Source organism: Vigna angularis, chromosome 7 (assembly GCF_016808095.1).
Source record: "Vigna angularis cultivar LongXiaoDou No.4 chromosome 7, ASM1680809v1, whole genome shotgun sequence".
In the NCBI taxonomy this organism is placed as follows: Eukaryota; Viridiplantae; Streptophyta; class Magnoliopsida; order Fabales; family Fabaceae; genus Vigna; species Vigna angularis.
Window position 1 is genome coordinate 2,748,189 of NC_068976.1, and position 8,333 is coordinate 2,756,521.

The following is an 8,333-nucleotide window of genomic DNA, read 5'->3' on the forward strand; positions in this document are numbered from 1 at the left end:
TGGAAGAACTGGGCTGCCACATTTTTTAAGGGCTGAAGCAGTGTGGTGTCACGGCCCACCAATAACAGCAGCACGTGAAGGGGTTACGAAAAGGAAAAAAATGCAACACATGGGAGATCCAGCCGTGTAGACACGTGCTGCATTAAAATTAGAGCACGCGTCCAGCAACTTAGGAGAAAAACACAAGCCGGTGTTAAATTTCATTGAAGAGGCAGCGGGGCCCATGAGCATAAGGTGTCGGTGCTTCATGCTGGAATGGAAGGGGCTGATTATTTTTGGGCTTTGGACACACTGCCACGTCCAGATTGTTGCATCCAGTAGGCACATGTTGGAATAAAAGCAGTAGCCGCCACCCTAGAATTGGGATCATCTTTCATTTAAGGGAGCACACGGACGACTGCAAAGAGGGCCTGAAGTTTTAGTTTTTTTTAGGAGATATGGAGGGTTACGGCTGATTTTTTATTTTGGAGGAGGCACAAGTGCTGTCACGGCCTGGGAGAAATGTTCTCAAGGAAGTGCACATGGGACGTGAGGGAACGCTTGATTAAAGAGGCGCAGATTCATTGTTGCGTTTAGAAGGAGCGCTGATTTCATTGAAGGCGAGAGGTGCACAGCTGGAAGAGAAGCGGTGCTTCATTTCACGTCCAGCCTTGGCAAGCACACGGATTCAATTAAGGGTTGTTTCCACGTCCATGTTAGAGGAGCTCCAAGGGTCTTCTTTTAGATTATTTTAAATGCTTGATCCTATACTTAAAGTTTGGTTACAATTTTCATATTGAATACATTCAACTTTGAATGCTTGCTAACTTTTAAGTCATATTTGCTCATTCACCATTTGCTTCTTTCAATGCTCATCATCACGGAAGTTAATTCTCACTCCTTTAAATTGGTTAAGATTGTTGCATTGAATGTTTTATTTCACATCTGTCACTTTTCGCACCTTAGGCATTTAATTTTATTTCACATACTTGTGAGCTGCAATGTTATGTTTTCTGATTTAACAATTGTATTTCAAGTGGATGATGTGTTTCTTTTAAAATTTTCTTCTCGCTACATTATGCTTCTATGCGTTACTTTTAATTAATGGAAGATGTATTTCTGATTTAGCAATTTCAATTCCAGTGAGTCACGCAAGTTTTCTTTAATTTAGTTGTAATGTTAGTTTTAGTGACCAACCGTTTTAATTCTGTGTTTACATCTATGTTTATATTCATTTTTTAATTTAGTTTATTTGCATTCATAGAACCCTTCACCAACCCCCTCCACTACGTGTTTGACCTAATTCTCGAACCACATTTGGTCCTTGAGAGACGACGTAGGAGTCACTTCCTAGTCTATACTGCATTCTTATTGCACATAAAATTTGTATGAGGTATGACACCCATTAAATTTTGGAGCCGTTGTCGGGGATCAACGGTTCAGTTTTAGGTTTTTTGTTGTGTTAGCGTGTTTTGTGTTTTGTCTTGTGTTGTGAGTGTGATGTTCTGTTTTGTGTGTGCGGGTGTTGTGGTTAATTGTGTTGTGTTTTATTTGTTTCGTAATTTTGAGCATATCCTTTCTACCTTCCCCCTTCTTTTTTCATGTCTACCTATTTTGATCATGTAAATACTGCTTATTCTGCCAATGCCTCTGATTATGATTTTTCCTCTGTATGTGCCTCTGATTACGATTCTCATTCTGCATCCAGTGCTCCATATTTTCTTCATACTACACCTGGTGCATCTAACTATGATTATGGTTCTCATGTATATTCTGCTGATTTCTATGTTAAGGACAATATGACTCATCATCCAACTAATGAGAGTGCTCTTTCGGAGTCGGCTACACATAATGAGGATGATGATCATTGCGTTTTCACCATTGGACTGTTACATTTGCTGCCTAAGTTACATGGTTTTGTAGGTGAATGCCCACATAAACATTTGGAGGAGTTCCATCTCATTTTCTCTCCAATGAAACCTCCACATGTCCCGGATGATCGCATTTTCTTAAGGCCCATACGTTTATTTTCCGAGGGTCCCTTGTCCAATAAAAAGGGAACAAAGGAAGACCCGCTTCGTCATGGAATTCAGACCAATTGGCGTCTCTTATTATTACTTTAAAATATCGTGTCTTGAAGTTCTTGAACGATTCACTGTACGGTTTGAGCAGGGTACGGCTATGGACAGTAGAAAGCGAACCCATCCTCGTCTCGCTAATGGCCAAACATTGAAATAATGAATCAAAATCGCCATGGACGAAGTAATCCCCATAGTGGCACAGATCGTTTCAAAGGCTTGAATGGCCGCCCAACCATCAGGATGAAGTTGAGTGGGGGCAACGTTTAACTCACGGAGAACGGCCGCCTGGAAAGATGTGAACAGCACTCGGAGGAACAACTGGTTAAACATGTAGGTGTACACAAAGAAGAAGTTTTCTTCGGTGGTCCCCTTTCCATGAAAAACTCGCTCGTTCCGATGACTCACCCCCAGAAGTGAGCATCCTCCATATCGCGTACTATATGCGACCGGTCGGCCCACCACTGAAGCTCCTCCCGAGTACTATAGTCAGATTGAAAGGTACCGACATTGTGGGAAGCCCATCCATACCCTTTGATTCGTGGCCAACCACCGGACGGATCGACATTTTCTCTATCGATACGAACGCCGCCCTTTAGTAGAAAGAGGGACATTCCATTTATGACCCTCTCTTCCCCATAGAATGGTGACTCCGGCCCTCAATCTACTTCCCTCTCGTCGGACTTCTCAAGGAAAGAAGACGACATCGAGCTTGAAGACCGAACGTCACCACCTACCGCACCTCTGCAACCTTGGCCCGCCGACTCCTCAGACGAAGAAATACTAACTGTAGACATTATTAAGTTACCTTGGAAAAAGAATACACCGAACGATAGGGAGAAAGGAATAATGAAATGAAGAGTGAAAATGACAGTCCATGGCATCCCTATTTATAGAAAAATTTTCAAAAATCGTCACTTCACCACAGCCGTTAAGATCAACCACGATCAACAGTCCAAATCAAGCAACGTTCCCACTGCCTAAGAGGGAGTCCGCGTACGCTGGTGACACATGTTCTCCTGCCCAAACTCTATTTTCAAAAACCAATAGGAACGCCCGACCTCCAAGTGATCGTTAACGACTATTTAAACCCAACGTCACCTCTGTTGACTAGGGCTTGGGGGGCCTAATGTACCATATAACCGGACGGTTGCCATAGTACACAAACTCCTCGTGACCGAACGACCAACAAAGAAAACAAAGTTGCTGGCCGAGACGGCCAGTCTCATAAGCTTAAATGATTAATGCTAAGGAGATTAAGGCAAATCACGTTTAAGGGTATTGGACCGGGATTGGACCGAGATTAAAATATCGCTAATCCTAAGCCCATGACCGAAAACTATAAATATAAGTCAAAGGTAAAAGGTAGGTAGAGGCAATTACTGTGCATTTATTACTGTCATTGTCATATTAGATTACCGGACGATTCAATTACTTACACTATAAGAAAAAGTTGAATTACATACAACCAAAATCCGTATATAACACTTGATTACATACGACTTATATACGGATAAAACTCCGTATATAAAATCATCGTAGCTAAATTATATACGGATTTATCCGTATATAATTTATATACAGATAAATCCGTATATAATTTATATACGGATAAATCCGTATATAATATCTGTATATAATATATCAAAAAAATATTTTTTTTACATACGGATAAATCCGTATGTAACATACAATAGAGAAAAAAAAAATTATTTGTAAAAATAAAAAGCTTTAAAACAAAGAAACTTACAATATAAATGGGTGATAATATAGTGATTAAAAAGTCTTGGTAAAAGTAAAAATTATAATTTAGTTGTTAGATATGTAAAAAATATCTCAATCATATTTTGTATAATTTAAGGACAAATTGATCTTCTTTGACATTACAACATAATTATTATTTTTTTACATATTAAATAACTAAATCAAGATGTACCAAGATGATTTGCCTTTATCATAAAACTACTACAAAATCATAAAATGAAGTGCAAGTGATGGCAAACTTGTATAAACTGACATAACATGGATGACATGTTAGCATAATCATTTATTCATTACATGGATATCTGAAACCACTTTCATCTTCAGGAGTGAACAATTACACTCAAAATTTATGAACAAAAAAGAATGAGAACATTACATTTTTGTAACTAATTTATCTATACAAATATTCACACACAGAATTGGAGTACTTGGCAACGGATCAAGCTGATACTCAGACTTTGTCAAAGTCACTGTTTTGGAATGTATTTCCTTCCACCTCATTGTCAAGTTTCTGCAACACAGTGAATTTTGTCATTGAAGACAATAATCCAAGTTAATGTATAAGTATGTCAAACCTATGCAAAAGAAACAAAAGCAACAAATCATATACCATAAAAAACCAATTCTTCCATTATTTTTTTCATCAGTCAAAGAGAATGGCTGGTGCAAATTAGGTTCTTTACTGACAAGTAACAATTAAGTTGCTTAGGAATTAAAGGAAACGTAGCTAGAATTATGCATTACACAAATGTGATGGGAATAAGTTCTATCACTTGAAATAATGACAGCAGACAAGACCTTACTAGTATTGCTTGACTCAGCTTTTTTCCTAGTTTTTCTTCTACTTAAAAAAATGGTGAAAAACTCTTCTGAATTAGGGAGCTGATGATAAAAGAAAGGCAGGGATAAAGTGGGTTTTAGACAAGAAAAGGAAAACTGACTGAAGTAGTTTTTAGAAATAAGTTGCACATTCTAGCCTCCTGTTTTCTCTCATTTAAAAATAATTGAAGCAATGTTGTATGGAGAAACAAAGCTGCAAAACGACTTTTACTTTGTTTTTAGAACTCTAGTATTTTGAAAAAAAAAAAGTGAACCAAACAGAGAGGAAAACATTATCCTTTATTTTTCCATTTTGACCACAGAAAATAAATTTGATCACAGGACAACAACAACTCAATTTCCTTTCAAACGTGAAAAGAAAGAGATGATGAGCTGAACTTATATTAACTCCTTAGCTTGTTCTTTTATCAGGAAAAAAAAATTCTAATGTAGTATTCATTCCATCATAGAAACAGTAATATAAGCAGTGGCAACAACAAGCATGTTTAGATACTATGGAAGGATTGAGGAACAAAAATACTAGAGGAAAAAGACAGTTGTGTTATTTGATTACAAGGAGTGCTATACAGATATATAATAGAGCTTATCGAAAAAATATATATAAATATATACTGGAGATTCATATACGTACTTTGGTAGGTATATCAGCTGGAAACAAATTTATAGATGTTGCATTAAATTCAAATTCACTACAGACGACAGAAATTTCACATCAGAAACATGCACAGAGCAAGAAGACCATTTTTGAAGGTAATCAACAAAAGTTATAGTAAAAAACAAGATGAATTTAATATACCCCCATAATCAACAAAGTTCGAACAATAAAATGAATTAGGAAGTGTGGATTTAAATGATTGGAGTGCACACGAAAATTAGCTTGATTGGAGAAGCTTCTTTTAAAAATGAAGAAGTGGTAAAAGGAATACAAGAAGCAGCACCGTACACTGCACTCATTTGCTTAGGAGGAGGTGGTTTTATTTTTGAGAAAGAAAGTGATTCATTGCTGGAAGAAAAAGATAACGGTCCACAATTGAGAATAAAAAAAGGGAATGAAAATGCTTCATGGGCTACACGTGAAAGAAATAACAAGTCATTCAGTCCTTTCTCTTAAAGCACAATTATTGGTTTGCAATCCAATACACCACACGTCCTGCACACAAAGACGTTAAAGCACATCTAGCTGCTTGGTCCAAGTGGAGCCTTGAAGTCCAGCTGCCACTGGTTGACGGAGGAAGGTGGATGAAGAAGCTACATCACGTCCAAGGCAGCACACGTTAGCTGGGAGCTAAAGACAGCAGCTGCATATGATCCAACAGCAAGGCATGGACATCCAGAAAAGAGCCCACGGCTGCCACATGGTGAAGGAGTGCTGCTGGCTGGAAGGATGGAAAAACACACGGTACTTGAGCAAAGCATCACGTGCAGCAACAATAGCAAACCTTCAAGCTATAGTTCACAGTCCAGCAGTGTGGTGTCATGGAAGCAGTCCAGCATTCTAGTAGAAGCATCCAGCAGCCACTGAGAGCATAGAGTTGGATGGAAGAAGCGGTCCAACAGTGATGCAAGTCCAGCAAGCAACATCTTCACGCTCACAGCTGATCCAGGCAGCAGCAAGGTGCTCCACGGCCTTGATTGAAGGGGTTGCTACGGATGTGTGAAGGGAGATGAGGAGGCTACGGTTGGTGTCTTAGAATGGAGAAGAGTTAAATTCTTGTTGGAGCAGCTGGAAGAAGAACACCACGGTCCAGCTTGAATGAAGATAGCAACAGCATCACCAACACCAGCAGCAACAACACTTTGGAAGAAGAACACCACGGTCCAGCTGGGAAGAGAGGTGAAGATCACAGATTGGTCCAGCAGGTGAAAAGGAAGGCAAACATCCAGCTGAGGAAGGAGCACACGTTACGGAGTTGTGGGAATGGTGCACGGTTGAGCTGGGAGATTCATTGGTTGGAAGAAAAGCACATACGGCTGTTTCTGGAAGCAAAGGCAGCAGCTTGGTTGAGCACTTCACGGTGACTGCTGGAATAGAAGAAGACGGCTAATGTGGAGAGAAAGAAAGAAGCATGTTGCTGAAAAATACAGCAGAGTGAAGCACTAGCACACGGTGGCTACTGGAACCATGAAGAGACACACGGCCATGGCAGCAAAGATCGAGCACGTCCAGCTGAGATAAAAGAAGAAGACAAGAAATGGAGGGCCCCACCTTAATTTGTTTTGGCACGGCTAGGAGCATTTGACGAAGGAATTCAGGAAGGCAGGGACGGCTAATGGGAAACTAAAAAACGGGAAACCGGGCTGGAATACTGGCTGAGATGAAGGAGGAGAAACGGGAGTTGGTTCTGAAGATTGGAAATAAAATGGAGAAGCAGCAGTCTAGTCTAAGTAATAAATAATCATTTAATTTGGATAGAATGTTCTAAATATATTTATCTAGAGTTTGATAAACAAGCTCGTAATGGTAATCATTAGGTGTAGCAATAATCGTGATAAGAAATGAAATTTACAAAAGCAACACTTTATTTCATATTATATGATGCAAATATCTGATAAGCTTTCAGCGCTACTTTTCATTAGTGATGATAGTTGATAAATTACATCAAAAGAAACAAAAACTTTGAATCGACAATACCTTGTAGCTGTGATACGAGTCAACTGCAACATCCTCATTGCTTTTGTCTTCTACCTTTTTTGCATGTTAATTACTATATATCAATAATTATATAAATTTTGGAAAAGATCTTCAGTATAACCATAAGAGAAAATCAGAATCATATATATTTACCTGGATATTTGTGAGTGAAGGTATCCCAAATACTCGGTCCTCTACCACCTTCATTGGCTGCACCTTCATACTGCATACATACATAATCAAGTAGAGCAGTCAAGCAGAGTAGTTAAACAGAGTAGGATGTTGTTTGGTTCTGATTTGTGATGGAGAACCCTAGAAAAAGAGGGTCTTTTTTTTAAGTTTTTAAAATTGGGTCATTATAAACCCTACCCCGAAAGGCCAACTACATGTGTTGGCCTCCGATCTAGACAACAAAGCTCAAGCCCGCATAAATGCTTTCACGTGAGTGAACGAAAGAAAGAAAAGAAGAGAGGAATTAGGGTTTTCGGGTTTTATGAATTTAGGGATTTAATGATGAACGAAGAACATGACTTACCACATCAATGAACAATGAACGAACTCTGTGTGTCAAGAAGTAGGAAGAACGATCTTCATCAGCGAGAGCCCAAGCGATGAACACTGTGAGTGAACACGAACCAGCGGCAGTGAATGACAGACTGAGTTGAGAGTGAACGAGAATGGAGGCAACGGGAGGGGCTGAACTGAGAGTGAGCAAGAGGGAGTCAGACTTGGCTTTGTATATCAGTGAGTGAGCTCGGAAGGCTTCGTATATCTCTAGAGAAGGTGCGACAATGACTGGTCTAGGGGACCACTGATGCGTCAAGAAAGGAGAAGAAACCTAGGGTTCGTACTTTGAGAGAACTTAGAATAGTGACTAAAATTATTGATTAATTTTGAATGAAATTTGTAAAATTTTTAGATTTTATAAATTGAGGGAAAAGGGTGACCGTAAGAGAGGGAAAAAATGTAAAATTTTTAGATTTTGGAAAGTAGTGGGATAAGGGTGACCGTAAAAGAGGGAAAAGAATTTTTAGATTTTA

At 39.0% G+C, this 8,333-nt stretch overlaps 1 long non-coding RNA gene across 1 annotated transcript; it reads right to left on the reverse strand.

The window, feature by feature from the left end:
• Positions 1 to 7,228: 7,228 nt before the first annotated feature.
• Positions 7,229 to 8,015, reverse strand: LOC128197960 (uncharacterized). Its single transcript, XR_008250721.1, has 3 exons — positions 7,829 to 8,015; positions 7,447 to 7,516; positions 7,229 to 7,347 (listed from the first exon to the last, which is right to left on the reverse strand). It is a non-coding gene; the product is annotated as an uncharacterized LOC128197960 (long non-coding RNA).
• Positions 8,016 to 8,333: the final 318 nt, after the last annotated feature.